The sequence below is a fragment of the Thermobia domestica genome, chromosome 4 (genome assembly GCF_964235325.1).
Source record: "Thermobia domestica chromosome 4, izTheDome1.hap1.1, whole genome shotgun sequence".
Classification (NCBI taxonomy): Eukaryota; Metazoa; Arthropoda; class Insecta; order Zygentoma; family Lepismatidae; genus Thermobia; species Thermobia domestica.
The window spans coordinates 169,261,448-169,283,642 of record NC_137457.1 but is presented as its reverse complement, the minus strand read 5'-3'; positions in this window follow the sequence as shown (position 1 = coordinate 169,283,642).

The window sequence follows — 22,195 nt, the reverse complement described above, 5'->3', positions numbered from 1 at the left end:
ATTCTTCTTCTTTCTCTTCTTCACCTTGTCTTTTCCTTCCTACCTTCTTCGTTCCCTTTCTCACTCTTTCTTTCTCTATTTTCTTCAAAAACAAGACTGGGGTAGTCGCTATTGACACGGTCATAAAAAAATGTTTGATATTTCTTCGGAAGTCTGATACGAATTAGTCAACCCAAACGACAAGCATTTCAAGTTAGAATTGTAAAATTCCCATTTATTTTTATTCGCATTTAATTAGATTATATTCCATTCGAAAAGGATTTACAAACACAAAATTCAGCGACTTCATCCCGCTCACGACTTACATTCGCATTTCAAAGAAATGGCGGACGTTCGCCACCCATAAGTTTTTTTCCTTTTCCTCTTTTGAAACTGAATAATTCATTAGTGTACTAATGCAATATTCAGTTTTTTTTTTGGAATATGGCTAGGTACTTGTATCGAGCATCTTTGAGTAATACAATACCATTTAAATATATTTTAAATATTAATAGTTTAGAAATTAATGATTACTGTTTTAAGATATTTATTATATTTTTAAAACTCAAAATACTGTTTTATGTATCTTCATATTTTGTTTGCTTGTCCTCTACACAATTAGCATCATAATCGAAATGAGCAATATTGTTCCACAATAAGGAACATAACGAAAACACAAACCGTTCCAGTAAATCATATTTTCTTGTATCTTATGTAAGTATAATATGGATATATGGATATTTTTAATCACTTTCGAACGTTTTACAGATTTGTGCGAAGGTAAATATTGTTTTTATGCTTTATTGTCAATTAATGCGTTAATGATAACTTTAAAGAATACTAATTTGATTAATGGTGCACATTATATTTTGAAATGAAGCAACAGTGAATTTTTTAGCCTAATCATTAGTCTAATAATTTTAATCATTCGTGAAAACAAAACAACAAGTTTTCTTTAAAAAATATTTGTGAACGAAATGTATATAAGTTCGTAGTTTACCTTCATCAATAATATTTTAATGATAGTGATACGTTTAATGCATATTGTTATCAAATGTAACCCTGTGTACACCTTGGGTACAAGTAGTGTTATAATACAGTGATCAAAGCTACTTATAGGGATTGAAATATAAAAAAGACAAAATTTTTAATATTTAAAGAGTAATGAACAATACAAAACAGTAATGTCCATAGCGCTCATCTCAACATAACTTATAATGACAAACGGGAAAATGTAGCCTTTTCATTCAATTTATGTGTAAATGATAATGAAACTGACTAATGTTAGAAAAGTGTATCAATGTTAAACTTCAGCAGCAAAGAAAAATTCAAAGTTACAAACAAAGTTTTAACGTATACTTAACGTTTTAACGTATACGTAACGTAACAAAATTGAGAAAAAACTCCTCATACTCTAATCTTACGGTGAGCTTGGAGCAACATATTCATCTTCTCCAAATACATCGGTCCAGATCATCTACTTGAAATAATCAATCGTAATGTCTATAGAGTTAATATCCCGAATTCTTCTCGTCAGAAAATAAAAAAAATAATTCTGTCGACAGCGTTGGAACCTATTATGAGAACTTAGAAATAACTTAGTATAAAGATAATTAGCTTAGTATAAAGATAAGAGCGAAGACATTTAAAAACCTCTTAGGACAGAGATGCAAATCGGAACACATAAATAGACTTTAAACATTCACTACAAGCGGCTTCACGTTTCATTATATTTACAACAAATGAATACAAAGACAAGCATTCAGATGAATAAAACATCCGCCGATTTAATACAAGCACTTATTCTCCTACTAGAAGCTGATTCATTATTCTTCACTGCTGAATAATGAAAAAATCGTGACATAACACTTTCGCATTTAAAAGTGCAAATTATTTATAGGAAGGTGAGTAACCTATAATTTTTCGTTCACCTCGATTATTGTTTTCTTCCTCATTATGGATTTATTCAACATATATAGGATGTTCCAATGTACAAGTTCACAGTTATTTTATATATGATTTCCAGCAAACCTGTTCAAGTCCATCATTATAATTATCGTTGAAATTTAAAAATGTATTATTTTATTTAAATATATACGTTTAATGCAAGTATTTTAGAAGCATTGCACTTTACACAGTGTGTCAAAGAAATCACGAGGTTCTCATCACAAACTTAACAGTATGGACTATCTTAATATTGCAGTGCTAATTGCATTTTTTAGTATTCGCAATACTCTTTATCTCCTATCTTGTCTTGGGAAGCTTAAACATCGAAACAATCCCTCCTAGATATATCACTGGCAACTCCAATTGGTACTTTGAATAAAAATTTTATTTTAATGGACAGTCTGATTGATAGACTCCTACACCCCTTACCATTTATGGACAATTTTAATGATTAACAATCGAAGGATAAAGATTAAAACAACAGTTTCTCGTGTGAAATGCAATAACGCATTTAATATAACATGCACCGCCCCTGCGTGAGTTAAGGGAATACGTGTTTAATGCTTTCTTAAACTGCCTTACTAATGCTTCGACAGTGATTATTTTTAAGTGTCTATCGTCAAATCCAATTTTTGGATTTTGGGTTTTTAGGGTATTTTTAGACCTTCCGTCAAGCAGCTACTGCATCGTCGCTATTTATCCTAGGACCATATTCTTTACCTCATTCTCTCCACAATAGAGAAGGTTTTCAAATTGTTATATGGTCATAACATATACCAGGAGAGGGGGGAAAGTGAGGTCAAATAAAATTTTGGGGGAAAACTTTTTTCACATTTTGGGCCCCTCTGGAACGGCCTTGTTGGAACATAGAGATATCAAAAAAGAGCTGACAAATACTACTCTGTAGACTGAATAGGTGTGCAAAATTTCAAGTTTCTATGTTGAATAGTAAGTTGAATAGTATCAAGAATTCCCACAATACCACAAATTACCGCAAAATACCTTGATCTCAGGTAAAAAAAATCCTGAGACATGCTATTTACCTTAGAGTTATAATCCGCTAATCATTCCCTCCAGAATAGAACTCCCTTTCAGGTGATACCAGTCACATGTCTCCATCATGTATCTAAGGAGGGAAAATCCCGGAGAAAGGAATTTTTTGGGTTAAAATATACTTTTTTCAACTTTTTGTCCCTCTGGACCCCCCTGATTTAACGCAGAGAGCTGAAAAATCTGCTACATACTACTCGGCAGACTGAATGTTTGTGCAAAATTGGAATCTTCTACGTGCAACAATAAGCCCGCCAAAAAAATAATGAAAATAGGCTTAATAAAAGAAAACATATTGTTTAAAGTTATGACGTCATCGCCTCCTATGCCTCGACGCAAGAAAGTGTGAAAGCATCTGTAACGCCTTTTACAATCCTCTGGACTTGAAAAACAAAGAAAAAAGCGACGAAAAACTCAAATAGAAGAGTTATAACGCAATGTACCATTAAACACCTGTGTGGTACAAATTGTCCCATAAGATCCCGAAAGGGAGCACTCTCAGCGCGTTTAGTAATTTTTGTGTTTGGGCCGTTAGTGTTTCTCCCCAACCTGAAGAAAAAATAACTTTTTCTCTTTTATAAACAAGCAAGGGTGTGTAATATTCCACGTGGCATTGTATAGAAACGATACTTTACCCTTGTGTTTATAAACCAATTTGACGTACTGATTGATGATCAGCTGAAAAGTAAATTAGCTCATATTTTTAAACACATTAAATTCCATTCTTCACGTCGTGCCTCAGGGCACCGAGGAACAAAAAAAAATAAACCTTCTTTGTGTTTAAGGAAAAACTTCTTACATACGGTCGCGTTGGTAACATTGAGACTCAATATCTAGGTATCCTCGAGTAATCCGACGTGACCATGTGCTGAATTGCTGAAGCCAGAGATCCGTCGACTGGTGGTTGTAGTAAATCCACTTGCTGCGTAGTATCCTGACGTAAAACCATGTATTTGTGTTTATTGATGCATCAATGTGTTCATTTTCTCCAAAGAATCTGAAGAGTTTCAAATTTTGATGGATACGCTGGAAGTTTTACCTACTTAAGTCCGTTAATTTTCTTATCAGCTGATCATCACTCAGTGTATCGAATTGGTATGTTGCGTTTACTTGTAATATCAAAACGAAAACCAGGTACTGAAGATACATGGGAAGGAGTGTCTTCTTTCTCCGGCATTCCAAGAATGCAACAGCGCAAGGTTTTCGAACATGAAAAGCCTATCAGGAGCTTTTTAACGTGTCCAGAGTAACGCGACGGACATTAAAAGGTTGATTGGAGTTTTGTCTGCCATATTTCCGATGCCTTTCCGAAAAGTATTTTCCGCTGATCTCGTGGGAGCCATACACTAAAAATATGGTCACGTCTAAGTCACTAAGTTCACTGATAAGAAAAATCGCATAAATATGAATTTAAAAGTCTCGCTTATGGTTAATACAAATACCGAACTAGGAGAGTATTCAGTAAAACTGAGCTAGTCAAACCTTCTTCTATTTAAAACTCTGTCCCATATAGGTTGTAAGGAGACTAAGGTAAATAAATGGGTGTCCGTAATCGACTCCTACTACAGAACTTTATTATAAAACTAACTATATAACAATTAAACAATAAAGTTATTCTCGTCTACAGACGCCAGTAGTACGCTAAGCGGAATGGGAAAGGAGTTCCCAATGCTCCGTGGCCAGCAGTGAGGAGCTACTATTGATAGTGTACGGTGGCATGCTAGGTAACTAAGAGATGATTTACTATAGAGCCCCGTAGCAGGCTACGCCAGGTAGAAAGGAATAGCCAAGAGTCCCGTAACACAGTAGAGGCTTGAGGTTCGATTATTCCTAATTTACCGTGACTAACAATAGGACGGATACCAGAGAATTGAACAGAACTGTCGGTGGCGTCCCATCACATAGGCACCCTGGTGACCGTAGCGCTGCTGATCCGATGTCGCCATGCGCTTCGTACGGGGAGCAAAAGATCCATCTGCATGTTGTAGTAAATTCACTTGGTGCGTATTAAGTTGACGTAAAATGATGTGGCGCTCTTTTCAAACACGAGCGAAAAGCATTGTTTGTATACAACACCACGTATAATGGACATAATTCTTTTATTTTACTGATAATGATACATTTATATTTTGAACTTAGAATTGTGCTCAAGCTGTTGGTGATTTTAATATAGGAGACAGGAAAGGAGGAGGGATAGCAGGGTCTATTTACCATACACGATTATGGGGCAAGAAGGCTTATATCAGAAGGCCTAGCTGCACGGTGTTAGCTGTTACAATTTTCTTGATGCGGAGTGTATATGTGCAGTTCTTCAGGATGAATAGGGTCAACTAGAAGTGTTTTTGTAATGATTAACTAACATGGATTGTGAAACCAGTTTGAACAAACTGTCAAGGTTTCAGATTCAAGAAACTTTAAATTTTGAGGTAACGATTACCCCGAAAACTTTTTAGCCACAATTAGCATAGAGGACTAATATTAAAAAAGTAAAAGTCTGTGCCAGATGCTGAAGTCTTTTACTCTAAGAAAAAGAAGGATATATCTCACTTCTTGTTCTACTAGTCTTGTAGATCTATGTCTATGGCAAAAGTGCTAATAGGAATAAGGAATATGAATTACGATTATTTTGCAGAATATTCCACTTCCGTACAACACGAAATTATCTTTTCTTTGTTGTGAAAAATTATAGAGTATATCGCTATATTATGTAATGGCTATACTCTGTCTAACTTGTGATGGCAATGAGAAAATGCGTAATAGTTTTCGATTAATAGTTTTCTATTAAGTGGAAAGTATAACTAATTTATTTCAACAATTTGGTGGCTTAAAAAGAAAAATAAAGGCCATTTTAACTAGTTTAGCAGACGAAGGGTAAATTTGAGTGACCTATTCAATTTTGTACCTAGCAGAAAAAAGTGAAGAATGAATAAATTTAGGTGTCCTTGTTTCGTACCAAAGAGAAAAAAGCAAAAAAATGTTATTTTAACTAACTGAGAATTTTATACCTTTTGTACTACTCAAATAAACGAAGGAATAAATTAGAGTGGTCTATTTTATTATTGAATCAAGCAGAAGAAAAGGAAAGATGGTCCAGTTTAACTAGCTTAGCGTTTTATACATTTTTGAGGGATTTAAATAAACGAAGGAATAAATTTGAGTGCTCCATTTAGTTGTGGTGCTGGACTTTTTACTATATTGTATATTCTTGTATCACTCAGAGAAAGGACCATTTTAGTACTTTGCAGACAAATTTTTAGGAAGGAAATTACCAATTTACAATTTTATAGTATTTTTTGAACAAGCAGAGCCATATTACTATGTTTGTGCATATTTGTATACCATAGAAAATAAACGAAGAAAGGCCATTACGTTATGGTACTATATTTTAAAATACTAATTGTTGTACCAACAAAAAACAAATAAGCAACACATTGTTGTGATACTTCGTTTTTCGTAGAATTCTAGGATCGTAGGTCAAGTTCGTTATAACCACCAAGGTTAAACAAGTTGTATTGCTAAAAAAAATGTGCCTCTCCCGTTACAAAATAAGGCTCATAGTCATGTGGTTAAAAGACATACGTTTAGCGAATTAAGTCTTACGTGTACTTATAGGTTGACAAAATACTAACTGGGGCGCAAAAGGCCGAATTTTCCCAGTCCCTAACTAAATATGCTACCGTAAAAGAAATGCACTATATAAGCAGTTTTTGCCTAATGAAATTAAACTAAAGCAAAGAAAGAATATGAATAGCCGTTTGTCTTCCACACTAGTAAAGTACCCTATGATATATAAAATACGAATTTGCACCCGATAGTCTGTGCCTTAAGAACATGACTATACTATCAAAACATATGTTAGGTAACGCAATTCTTAACGTTACATTTTTTATTTTATTTAAAGTGCATTAATACTAAGAAGGCTAAATTTCTCCAGGAATAGAATTTTTAATATACACAAAATAAAAAAAATAATACCTTTGAGACCTGAATAAAAATGTTGTCAGCTAATATTTCAGCATTTCTATAGCAAAATTCTTCTTGTGTATCTCAAACGTAGGTTGTGGGCAAGATGGAAATTTTAAAATATTTCTCTTCTTTGGTGAGCAGATTTTTACTTCAATATGATATCTTCTTCAGAACTGTATCTAAATATTATATCCTGGTTTGCTTCTACCCTTTCCTCTATCAGCATGGTGCTCCAATAGGAGTGCCGAATAAAATGGCCAAGATTGCTGTTTCTTCTTCTTTTTTTTTTGAATTATCGTCATAATTCGTCCTCCTTCAAATAGGTTAGAAAATCATTTCCGCGTTACCGATTCCGGTGGCAACCAGATTTAATAACTTGTTGTGTTTTATTGCCCTTTTTATATGGTTCTAAAAGTCTTAAACCCTTTACAAAACTACAGTACTAGGCGTTTTAATTCTTGGATATTTTTAAATTGACTTGGAAAAATATATTGTGTAGAGAAATGTAGAGAAGCCTCATTCGTAAGCTATTTAAAAATAATATAAAAATAATTTAAATATTAAATTGTTTATAACCATTCCCTTGGGAATATGTTAAAAAGATAGATAAACCAAAAGAAGGGAATTACAATATAATATTCTTCTTTAGATAAAAAATAGTGTGAATAATTCGTTTTAGAATACGTACAGATTAAACCATTATATCAAAAAATACATCAATCAAGAAATTTTCTAATTAAATAAACAAACACAAATTTATAACAACAGTAAATACAAATCTCTCCTTATGCTTATTTGGGACAGTCTTAAGAGGACCAAGGTTTACTTTAACTTAATATTTAAATCTAGTTGCTTACCTTTTACCTCGTGCTCTACCCAGCAATTAGAAGCATACAATTGGGAAATACCTGCAAACTTTAGAGGGTACTGAGTTTTATCTCTATATTCTAATAATTGGATAGTCTCTATTAACAATTCAAGTCCTTCCTGCAAATTCTCTAAGCACTTGCAAGATCTCATTTTAAAATTAGTTTGTATTTTTTCCCATTAATAGAATATCGATCTCTTCCAAAGTAACCTCTTTCGAATTAAACTCTTCGCTATTTAAAAAAAATAACTATTAAAATAACTTACATCACCTGTTACAAAAGAAATAAAACTAATAAGTTTTGGAAAATGAACATTTCATGATGCTTTAGAAAACAAAATCCCTCTTTCTTCAGGTAATCTGTATTTTAATATAACTTTACAAATAATCTCTAATGACCACCTTTTAAATAACAATCTTATTTTCCTTGTAGTTCTTATTAGCTAAGAATGTACTTATATATTTAAAAGACTTAATCTCTCTAACAGTAAAAGCAAACATAAAATAAGTCGACTCAGTATCCATCTCGCTCCAGAAATTACGAAACTAATTCTTTAGTTCTTCTTCTGCCTGTTTCCTTTCTGTAATAATGGTTCGAAATTATATTTATGTACTCTTTCTTTTCCGGTCTTCTTATTTAAGTCTCGATATTCTGGGGTCATCTATTGTATTTTTAGCTCTTCTAATTTTTTCATTCTTTTCTTAATACACTGCAAATAAAACTTATTAAGTGAAGGCATTTCCCGAATAGTAAGTGGATACAAATAGTTGGTAATATTAAACCTTTCTCGAAACGTATATGGAAGAACATTCCCCGTGTCCACTAGACCAAGAGCGGGAAGATTAATATTTTTGGAAATAGTAAAGAAGACAGACTTTGCCTTAGTAAAATATGAATTCCTCTATTTTAAATAACACTTCTGATGTATAGGAATTCGATTCTTCTTACACTCTTTTATAGCAATGCGATTCAATTAAACAGACAATGCAATTAAACTAAACGCAGAAAGTACAAACATTAATAACGTCTAGAGATCTTCTGTTTTATCTCTCGATCTTTGCTCGCAACTTTATTGGAATCGTGTTTTCAGTATGTAACTTACCCCAATAAGCATATTTTCAAAGCTCTTTTGTCTTGAACTACAAAACAACTGTTCTGTAAACTATCTGTTAGCTTTATGAACATCTTAAAATCGGGATTTTATAAAAAGGAGCATCTGTAAAATAATCTTTGCTGTGTAAAAGTAGATGTAAAGAGTCTTGTATTCGACCCTACTTACTACAACTAGTCCACTCGTAAGTAGAATAGTTAAAGATAGTCGCTTCCAATCTCGTAATTCCATTTTGTTTTGCCAAGTTACTCTCGAAAGTACCCTCTAAACACTTGTCTTGAGAATGAACAAAGACAATTAGTTGATTAAACAAAATTTTAAATACGCATGGAGAGGTAATTTAGCAAATAAATTTCTTGTAAATTTTAATAGTAGAATTAGCTGTATTTCATCTAGTACAATCTGAACTCACGGAATCATCTAAGAATGGTGTTAATAGGCGTGTCCTTCTCGAAATTAGTTATAGGAGAACTTTCCATCCTAAAATTAAAATTATTGATAAGATACTTTTACATTTCTCTCTTAATAAAAATACCTGCAAAATCTTGTGTAACATCGAGGTCAAAAAGAAAATAATATTCTGTTTGTAAATGTCCTAAAATCTCTGGAAAATTATTTAGTAATTTTTCTATTGTCGAATTTTTTATTCCACCTTATATAGTGTAATGATCGTATCCTTGTATTTCTCAGTTATATCCAGCAGATGTTTTTACATAATATGCAGTACACCTTTTTATCTTTCTGTAGAAGAATTTAGAAGGAACGGTAACTTAGCCTTAACATCATGTAAAGCTAAAGAAAACGCAGAGAAATTAGATCGTATAAAAGTGTTAAAACAACTACAAGCTTTCTTCTTATTACAAACTAATTGTTAACTCTCTGTCTCTCGCAACATAGTTCCGCGTAGCTTACCTTAAAAAAGAAATAAATTATCACAAAATGGTGGTATAATTGGTTCTAAAGATTGTAATCTTGGTGCTCCACTAGCATAAATAATATCTCCAATGCTTGTAAGTGAAATATTATCGTGAAACTTTTCTAGTAATAGCCATTGGTTAAATCTCACTGCTGTTGTGTTGTTTTATCTAATAACTCTGTAAGAGAATAAACTGTAGTAATTTCAGCGTCCATTTACTATATAGAATGAGAAAAAAAGAAACAAATTCTGCCGCTATTATTGATAGCAGACCAGAAAAACACTTTTAAAATGTAGAGTATAATAAACAAATTTAAAACAGAAAGAATCTTAGGACATATAATAGAAACAGAGAGTTCGATAATTTTATGCAGTGGAATTTATTTAAAAAGTGATGTTTGTAAAACACCCTAATTATTGGAAAATATTTGGCAATGTAAACTATTTAATACTGCTGGCATTGTTCTTGTAGCTATTTAATACCGCTGGTTGGGACATTACCTAAGAAGAGATTGTATCATGACGGATGTCCTATATGACCCATTGTATCATAATATCATCCATTGTATCATGACGGCGGGAAAGAGAGAGAGGGGGTGATGAAGACTACAATTAATGGATGATATTAAAACAGAAAGATCATTCGCGAAAACGAAGAAGTTAGGGGAGGACCTTGGATCATGGAAGCTTCCCAGGTGCGGCAAGTGACCTACCAATAAAGGCAGAATACCTATGATGATGATGATGATGTTCTTGTAAAACCTAGTATTAATCGAGAACTTAAATACACTATAAAAGACTGTTATTATTATAGAAGTATAGCGTAATACCGTCCAATTACTCAGATGACTGCTACTAATTGGAAAATGTTGCGCAATATAACATATTTAAAACTGTTGGTAAGACATACTATTAATTGTACTACTATAGTCCATTATTGTTATCGAAGTATAATGTAATACCCGCGAAATTATCTTAAGACTGCAAGAAAAGCTTAAGGAAAAAGCGGTACTAACTATTGATTAATATATATTTTTATTTGTTTACTTAATTAGAATGTTGATTTTATTTTATATTTTTGTCGTCATAATGGTTACATTTGTATATATTCTAAATGAATTATTAAGCCTCCACTTATTTAAAGCAGGATATTGTATATTATATTATTATATTGCGATTCATTTTGTGTTTTATATGTCTATTTATTATATTGCGAAGCTATTGGTATATTCTGCTATAAAGGAATAAATATTATAGGATTGTTTGTTATTTAAAATCAATGTACTTACTGAGTTTGTATTTATCTCTACTCACTCTACACTACTACTACTAAATCTGGTTGCTGCCGAAATTAGTAAATTGTTTTCTAACCTATTTGATAATAACCTATATATACAAACTTATTCTACGTTATTTATAGCCTCTCGTATTTATTATTCTTATTAAGGTATTGGTATTTCGCTTGCCGAATAGACTAATGGTTATACTCTATTCATGTTTGACTTAATGTCAGATTCTAGTGCTAGTGCTTCTATTCAAACTAGTCCACAACAACAAGAAAGTGTACGATTAGAGGTTGCGGTAGCACGTTTCTCATTAAATACTCTATTAACTCTTATCGATTTCTCAATCAATACAAGAAAATTTTCACCTTCTTGAGGGGGATTTATGTCGATGGTGATTAAAGTGCGATTATCCTTAAACTGTTTATAATAGCGATAGGATTCGGATACTATAGTAATTGTTTCCACCCTTATGAACTTATAGAACCATAAGTACCATTTTATATAATATATTATTATGATTAACCTTCAGCATTTTTGAATAACCTGAAATTTTAAACAAAAAAGATAAATTTTCGATAGGTTACAGTTTACTATATATATCTTGGTTAATTTAAATAGCACAAAAGGTATAAAATTTGAGCTATTTAAAACGGTAATTATTCGCTCAATTCTAGTTGGTACAAAATTAAATAAGAGAACCTAATTTATTCCTTCGTTCACTTGAACAGTCAAACAGTATAAAATTCTCAGCTAGGTACAATTCCTCTTCTTCGCTTATATTTCTTGTTGGTATAAAATTAAATAGGCCACCCAAATTGTTTCCTTCGTTTATTTAAATAGCAGAAAAAGGTACACATTCCGATTTAGTTACAATTGCTCTTCTTTGCCTTTTCTCGTTGGTACAAAAATAAATAGGTCACCCTAGTTTATTGATTATTTTCTTTAAATAGCATAAAACATATTAAAGCCTGAGCTATCTAAAATCCGTGTTAAAGACGTAGGTATATTAATAATCAGGATGTTCGAAACCTACTTTACGCAGAATTCCATACAAATTGGTTAACATTGTTATAATAGGGTTATTCAACATGAACTATAGGACTAGGTAAAAATGAAGATTATCTTAATCAGCATGTTAGGAAACCTTCATATATATTGTTTCATCCAAATCGGTTAGAACCGTTTAAAAGGACTTATCCCATATAAACTAAAATAATATTCGTAAGTAGCATGTCAAGATAAGGTTTAAAAAGAACAAGATTTCTGCTACAGAGTGGGAAAACGGTGTTTGTAGCTTTTGATAATAGGAGTTAAGAAGAGGTCATTGTCTTTTACAATCTCTGCTGTGTTAATTAGGGGTTGATGATAGGTACCGTAAAAGGGAAAACGTACATCCTTCCATACTAAATAGGGGTTTAAAGGTTATTTTATTTGAGTATAGTCAACACTTTTGGGACATGTAGCACTAAATAACCTATTGTTAAATGTGTAAACATTACCTCAATACCTTGCTACGTTTAGAATTTAATCAGGATTAAGTATTTGTCTTTGGCGCCTATGGTCAGCACTTTTGCGGCATGCAGAACCTGACGATCTATTGTTAAATGTAAAAAAGAGCACCTCAAAACGTGGCTCCGTTTACGAGTTATTGTGGTTTAAATATTTGAAATTTGACATCGATGGTCATTACTTTTCGGACTTATAGTAGGTGATCCACTGTTATTAAATTTCAAAATTTCACCTCAATACGTGGTTCAGCTTACAAGTTATTTGGGTTTAAATAATTGTTCTTTGACCACGATATGTTCTCAGGCACGTAGTAGTTGATGAGCTATTACTAAATGTGAAAAAAGACCTCAATACGTTGCTCCGTTCACAAGTTAATCTGGTTTAAATATTTGAACTTTGTCCTCGATGGTCAGTACATTCTTACCATGTAATATTTTATGGCATTTTGTCAAATGTGAAAACATCTCAATACGTGGCTACGTTTAGGAGTTGTTGCGGTTTATATGTTTGACAAAATGCCATAAAACGTCATTATATCCAAACCTTACTAGTCCAAATCCTTACTAGTCGCTCCCAGACCGCAAGATTCTCTACATATTGAGGCGTCCACTAATTTCCAAGCACTATACCTACTAGAAGTAGAAGAAATGAAAATTCATGGACATTTGGGTTTCTGGACATGCTGTTAAGGTAGTACTAGATTATATTGTAATAGATTTACTAGATTATTTCATCCTATCCAGTTTGTCACCTCTACGAACAATAACAAACTTGGTATGGTCGGGTGACGAGGAAAACAATTTCAAAGCTGCAGAGTATTATCATAGATGCAAGACAATCTCATATATTTAGACTGTACCAATTCTGCAAACAACTATTCTGTTACGTAATTAACAGCGAGATATCAGGGATCCTTTGCTATATGCTTATTGTTTGTATTGTCAGAGTGGATCATAAAGTAACTGGTATATTTATAATGGAATGGCGTGCCACTACGTGAAAATACCATCCATCATTATTTACGTATCACACCACTCTCATATAAAAACACTACGTGATAATTAATACACTAAGAATATATATCAATATTTCGTAGCAAACTTTAGGACTGGGTACACATACACATGGGCGTCCTACTACTTATTCATACTTCTTATACACATTTATACACTAATAATAATATCATTACTCACTTATTCATTTATCTATGTACCCTTCTCTACAAGCCCAATTTATTTTCAGACAGCCTATACTTTCTCAAGAAGCCCAATACTGTTCAAAGCAGTCTGATTAACTGTATTAAATCAATAAATTATCGAAAACTGTCAACAATGCAATTGCTCACAGAAAGCAACGGATAAAGAGGATTATTAAATGTAGCGTGACAACAAAAACAGTTCTATATATATATATACATATATATAAACTTCGAGTTAAGTGGGACAGCGAAGTTAATTAATATTTTGATTACTAGGTTAGATAGACGATAGTGTATTTCAAGATAGGTAGTTCACGATGTGAGTGATCTAGAAATCCATTAATATACGCCTAGACTGATATTTACTCATTGTTTATAGCAAAAAGGAGTCATTTTCGTGTTGACAAGATCACTAGTTATTTGAGTAAGAGAACACTAGCAGCGAATAATACTGAACGAGGACGCGGTGTCGCTAGTAGCAGGAAACAACCTGTGCACGATTGAATATCCTTTAAACTACTAGTCATCTTTTTGCACTTTCGTCGTTAAATATAAGCTATTACTATGTAATTACGGTACGGAATTACTATCAAATATTCATTATGGAGTAACGTACTTATTATGGCGGAACAAAGAGATAAATAAACAAACAACAATACACTGCTCATCAATACATATATATTACTTTCACTCACACCTTACTACTAAAATCTTTATACTCAATCCACACGTACATTATGTTCCACATAACCAGGAAAGCAAATATTAGTACTCATCACTACGCATGTTAATCAATATTGCTACACAACTCAATTATATTTAAATCAAAACAATCACTAGATTCTCCCACATTCATAATCGGCCCCGGGAAAGTAGCGTCTTAATAATGGCCATTTGTCTTTCTATTAACTGTGTCATGGTTTTTCACTTACATAATAATTGCCAATGCCCCTGGAGGGACATATTGAAACTACTAGTGGAACAGGTCCCCTTCCTGATGCGAAAAGAACTGCATGTTTTTTTTTTTTTTTTTTGATTTAGCCCATTATCGTTGGAAACTGTGATCAATTCAGGAGAAAATGCGAGACCCTGTTAACGTATACTCTGACATAATAAAATTCAACATATCTACGAAGTAACCTACAAATACCGTCATCGTACTACTAATAATAAGAAATTACCTACACTCCATACAAAATATGTATAGATGGACAAGCTGCCGTAATTCTAAACTGGGCCTTTGGAGGGTAAAGTAAAATTTCAAAAGGAAGGCACTAATTTAAAACGTACGTTGTTGAAATCACACTATCAAATTTCACTTCAATGATCCTGTTCACAGCTATTAGTTAATGTAAACGTGGCGGCTGTTGTACAGCTTTCGGTATGTTACGCTTTTCAGTCTATTTTCATTGAAGAATTTTACTGTCAAATACGCTTTTCGGCTTCCAACGAGTTCATTTCTAAAATGAAAGTGAATTACCTTAATAAGGCAGATTTTCGGTCCAAATATTTCAAAATTTGAAAGAGCTGATGTAGCATGTTATGGTTTAATGTTTGTCCAGACAAGAATAAGAAATATCGCGCCTTAATACGTCAGAGTGAGAAAATATTTCAATCAGAACAAAGAGTTTTGGCGGCGAAAAATTATAACAACAACGAAATATAACAAAAACTGAATAAAACGTGGTATTGGTATAATATAGGCATCTCAGAGGGACGAAGTGGGTTTAAATTATTCTGCCAAATATCAGGTTGGTGGATAATTTCAAGAATTTCTGTCCAACTGCGGGCCTATGTTTTCGTATAACATTAAAGTGTATAATTTCAATACTGATTCATTTGAAATGCCTATATACGGGACTTCTAATTAAACAACGTATCAATAAAGATATTATTCCCCAAAATATAATTGCTACTAGATTATTCAAAGCTTCCACATTAATTTTGAGTTCAATAAGGAACGAATAAATATACTACAAGGACCAATGTTATATTTTTAAAAAATCACGTAGTACAATGCGTTAAAAATTATTGGACCACACCAAAAAATCCCATTATCTGTAATGGTACATTACAACCATACAGTACAATAGGCATGACTAGCATTGTATAAACTTTGAGATTCAAATTCCTAAACAGAATTTGTGACGACAAAAAATTTTTTACTGAACAGAAACACTGAACATAAACTTACTTAACCAGGGAGCGAAGGAAAGACTTACGCAACAAAGATAATGTAACATAATGTTTGGATTCCAATTCAAGAAAAAGAAATTTCTTGTTTCTATTAATAGTTTTATAAGTCTCGTCTAGTTTTATTTGCTCATTGTAGTGTGTTCTCATTTGTTATTATAAAAAAAATTCTAGTTCCAGATATTCGTATTTTTCTTCTTTTTAGTAGATTTCTCATCAGTAAAAGAAGAAATTTCTGGTCATGGCTAATAGTTTTGAAAGTGTCACGTTTGATTTATGAACGAAGAAACTTTTTGTCTTAGTACGATTATTGTGTAAAGCGAAATAAAATGAGATAACTGTTTCCCTCTATTTGGGTCCACTGTGAAATTATTTTCCTTATTCCTATAAAGCAAACATCGGAATGATACCTAACTTAAATAGTTTTCACCAGATAGTTTTCACTTACAAAGAAGGACAACATGAAGATAATTTTTCGTTTTACATACAATGTAACTAAAGTGAAATGTTCACAAATCAGAATCGGAAAACTCTTCTTGAGCTTTTTGTTCTCTTTTAAGTTAGAGGGAAGACATTACGTCGAACGTAAATCTTAAGAAGAGATAAGATAAAAAAGAACTTTTCATCTTAGTTAAATTCATGTGAAATCTATTTCTGCGTAAATGAGTTCGTATGAAACAAAACAATCATAAATTATCATGTACGTGACCAAACAAATCATTCGAAACTCAACAGGAATTTGCGACAAGTTATGTTGAGTCGATTTAATGTCGTAGAGCAGTGTTCTGCAATCATTTTCTACTCGCGACACAGCATAAGTTAAACATATAATCGGGGAGCGAATGTCGCATTTCTCTCTCTATTTCATCTTAGGATGAAAGAGGCCCACATTCGCCCAGTGGTACAGCGTTCAATTTTCATGCAATAGTCCTTCGTTCGATTATAGCTAAGGCAAGTAAACTTCCCACTTTAATGTCTAGGAGGAGCTTGATTATACAAATTCTCATCCTACGTTTAAAAAAAAACATGAAATGCGATATTCGCTTTAGAATCTATGACCAATTCGAACAAATGACAAATTTCATACAGTCTGTTAATAAATTCTGTTCCCACGGACACTTATTAGTGACTTCGTACTACCCCTAAAGGCCAAATTAAACCTAACAAATACCTTCAATGAAACACTATATTTCCCTTAGCAACTAATCAATGATGTGGTATATACGAGTCTCACCCTATGGCTTGAAAGCATTATGAAATACTGTGGAAAGGTTTGAGGACCAATTTTCACTAGATGAAGAGAAAAACGAGAAAGTTGTACCTTTGATCCTGTTTGATTCTGACAATTTCAATTCTCAAGTGGAAATTATATTTATAAATTCTCTTGGACGGAATAACGAATTGGTGGTGCGCAATGTAGTGGGTGCAAAATTAGTGAAGTTATAGAAGAAAGGAACACTGCGTGCATCTCCAAACACTATGTACTTCAATTTAAAGAAATGAAATGAAATATTAAATTTTACGTCCCAAAGATATGCCGGTTAGCCTAAAGGAGACGCTGATTATAAGAATTGAAGGAAATGGTGGAATGGAAAAATCCGTAGAGCTCCGAGAAAACCCACAAGCTCGGTGTTTTCCACCACCAAGTCCACCACAAATTCCCGGACGCAACAATGATTGGATTTTTGTTACCCTTGATCTTTTGTACAACACTTTGCCTGGAGTTGGGCCCGTAAAACTAAAGCTCTCTCGAAAGTATTTAACGCAAGTTTTTAGATTTGTTCCGTCATGATCTAAGACGAGGACTTCTGGAATAGACGTTTTGTAGGGCATTCGTCGAGCTCGATTGTAGAATAAAAGGGTATAATCGGTATTAATCTTAAAATATAGCTTATTATGTTACTTGTGTAATGCCGAATCAAAATTATTTTTTCCAGTTTTGTGCTACAGTGAACTTATTCCATTAGAATAACTATAAGTACCAATATTATAAAAGCGAATTATCTTTAATAGCGGGTATGAAACACTAAAGAGGAATGATTTCAACCACTTTCAGCCTTATTTATAAGAAGAGTATCATGTTTTAATAGAGCATTGGATAATATAAATCAGATTTGCGAGTGTGTGTTTACTGCAGGATAATTGTGGGAATCGTTACAGAACACCTGTACTTAAAAAATGAAATCTTTGAATTTTAAATCCGGCAGTCTAGGCTAGAGCAGAGGATGATTATGAGAAATGAATGAATTGGTGGAATGAAGAAAGTGGGAGGAAACTGGAGAATGAAGTTTCCTTCTTTTGAGCTGGTATGGAACCAGGGACCCCCATGCACCATTGCTAAAACAGTACCACTGAGCGATTGCTGCCTGAACTTGAACTACGAATATCAAATACTAACACGTCCATATATCATGTTAATAATATGATATATTCTAAACAATCTTGAAACTTCAAAATTGCATCGTACTGTTATTTAATTGATTTTGACCTTAATGTTTCTTTTAACCTGGATCAAGAGCCTGAGGTGAGATTCGAATCATATATGTTCCAACTGGGGATCCAATGCGGTTATCTCAAGACAAAGAAGTGTAAGTTATCTGCTTTACCTCAATGGAGGTCCCCTTGTTGTATCATATTAAAACATTAAACACCAGAATAAAAATTATCAGTTTTCACCAGATAGAGATCACACTTTTTTCTATGTAAATGAAAAAAAATCATTTTATCTTCATTCTATCTTACGTTAATAAAACCAGGATCATTGTTCTTTTACGTACTTTACCGAAACATTAACTGTGAGTAGCACATAAGTTTCATTGTCAATTTCAAATTTATCATATATCATTTTTAACACTTATGCATATTAATTCTTACAAGTATACCTTCGATATGCAAGTTGCATTTGAGGAAAAATAAAGGTAAGTAAATCGTTTAACACCGCATAAAAAGTATAGTGTATCTTTCATATTCTATCGTGGAAAGTAATTCAGAACCGTGCTTTGTTATGAAAAGCTAATGAAAAGTCTCTGGTTCTCATATCTTACTGTAATTATATATATATATATTAGAAAACTCCACCGAAAAAATTGGGGAGGTGATTCCCGACACCGAAACTAGAAAAAATCGTGTTGCACTTTTCTCTAGTACCCATAGTTTGGGTGCTACATGGTGCCGAAAACGTGGTAAAATACACTTTAGAGCGCTATATCTTTTCTATTGCGAATGATAGAGCATGGTCAACTCAAACAACGAAACCTGCTCTTATCAATGTCGCAATCCTGAAATCAGTGCAAAAGACATTCCCCAAAGTCCTTCCCGCAAAGCGTCACAAGAGGCTCGGACTCGTTGTTCCAAGGTTTGGATATCAGGCACCGGAGCAGCATAATCAACAGTTTTGAGATGCCCCATAAATAGAAATCCAGAGGGTTTAAATCCGGCGACCGGGCAGGCCATGCCATAGGACCGCCACGGCCGATCCAATTGCCCGCGAAAATAGTGTTCAAATATTCACGCAGGGGGTGACAGAAATGATCCTGGACACCATGGTGCATATACCACATACGTTGTCATAAAACCAACGGCACATCCTCCAAAACTGTTTTAAGTATTTCGCGCTAGAAGTTCAAATTGATAGGCCCAGTGAGTCGTTGTGGAAGAGCAACTGGTCCAATGAGATGGTCACCCAGAATCCCTGCTCAAACGTTGATACAATACTGGTGCTGGTGACGGGCCTGTATCATTCCAGATGAATAATTCACTGACCACAGATGACTATTATGAAAATTCTGGATACCATCCCTTCAAAATTGGGTTTCATGTGTGAACAAAATGGAGGAGAGAAAATTGACAGTTGTTGTCACCAAATGGAGATCCCGATAAGAAAATTCCAGCCTGGGAGGAAACTCCCCTGGCGATAGACTCTGTACCCGTTGCAAATGATAGGGGTAAGTATTATTGACATCAAGGATCAATAACACCTTCTCATGACAGTAGATAGTCAACCTAACTTCTGGCGCATTTCCCCTTCCACCCCCTAACCATTACACTTTAACACAGAAGGATAGCGCAAAGTGAGGTTGAATATGCTTTTATGACATTTAAAAAAATAAAAACTTATATCTAACTAAAACAAAAACTACAACTAAATTATTCTACACATTTACAAATATAATCATATCCATAATTTTCACATCTACTACATCTTCCAAAGCTACAGAAGTCACTTGTACAATCTTTTTTAGTTCGCGTTGCAATTGATTTACATGTGCAATAATATCGAAAGTAGTCTAGTTTTATTATGTTTTGTTTAGGCATTTATTATATAAATGAGTTGTATATATATTTCATTTTTCTTCTAACTTATAATGTCCCCATGGTAGGGTATTGATCCCATCCTTTAAAACACAACTCTTATCATCCACACAACTTAAAGCTAACTTATTTACTTCTATACTGTACAAATCGTGCTTATAACTTCTAATCAAATTCATCTTCTTATAATATTCTCTTTGGCTAATCAAACAGTCCTTATATTCGTTAAATGTAAGTTCTTTATACACGACACTCTTCTTAACACCTTTAGCTTTCTTACAACACTTTTCTTTATCGAACTTACCTTTAAAGTCTTTATCTGTTAAATCTATTTGAGGTGCTTTTATACTGTACATCTTACTTCTTAAACCCACAAACTCTTCTATGATTTTGCCTTTAATTTCATCCTTCATCTTACCAAGTATTTTCTTATTGATTTGTGGTATCTTATATTTGTTATCTTTAGGGTAATCACTCGTGTCGAAGTAATCAATGTAATTTTTCATGTCCCCGTACACATCTTCTGTTTGGATATGGTATATATAACTATCGGTATCTGTATAACATACTTCTATTTTGTCTTGATATTTTGGTTTCATCACATTATAATGGAAATCGTACATTAAATATTTCGATAAATCTAGAATTGACATACCAACATAAATCGGTTTGCTAAATTGCACTTTAACCTTGTTCATGTGAACTGCTACTAAATTTTCCGTAAAAACTGTAGTACTCTTATAATTCGGTTTTGCTATAAGCTTCTCATATTTTTTCTCATCACAAGTTTAATATTAACTCTCTTTCTAATATTCTCCATAGTCTTCCCAAATACTGAATTATTCATGAGCTTATAAAAGTCTTTTTCAAAATCATTTGTTGCTTTCGTTCTCATTTGTGTGTTTAAATCAATATATTTGTTTAACCAATCTGATTGTTCGAACTCTATTACTCGATGTATCTTGTTAAGTTTTAATCCAAGTGAAAGACATTGTTTTAGGTTTCGATAGCGAATTACAAATTTTTCTTTGTCATATAGGGTTGTTAATAGCTTCGATTGCTTTGAACCAGGCGGACATATATTTTGAGGAGCTAATGGGTAGTCTTTGTGATAGCTATGTAATTCTTTAGGATATTCAAGATCAACTTCTAATATGTAACCAGTATCAGAATCATCAGGTATATTTGTGAAATCTATTTCTCTTATCTCATCTTCACTTAACCATCTAAATCCCTTATACGGTAAATATTGACTGATTGCCCACCCATACAAGTTATTGGCATCTAGATACATTAAGTAAGAATCTTCTTTATTCTTATCATAATCTTCCATATACTTATTGTTTGCTTTTACATATCTTTTTGAGCATTGACTAATCCCACCTCTTATACCTTTCTCTACCATTAATACCATATAATAATCCCAAAATAATTCTAATTTTATATTTGCCATCTTTAACATTGCATCCCAAGCTAAACCTGGTGCTGTCATATACCTAGCAGGACCAAGGTCATAAGCAATAAGACATGTTTCTCTAAAGTTCTCAAACACACCTGCTAACAATAATACATCTGTTTTCAAATATAAATCATGGTATTGTCCGAGATTCTTAAGGTCAAATGTTTCCCATACTTTCTTCGCATGTTCATAATCCTCATCACTTATAGGTGTGTTCATAAGCTTGTTGAAGAATGCTTCCTTTATCGGTAATTTTCTTTCTCTAAACCTATCCCAATTGTTAACATAATCATATGGGTAATCACCTTTTCTTATTACAAGCTGAAACTGTTCTTGATTAGGATAAAAGTGTTGGGTATGTATCATTTGCTCAGGTTTCAAGTTCGATGACAATTTGTCTA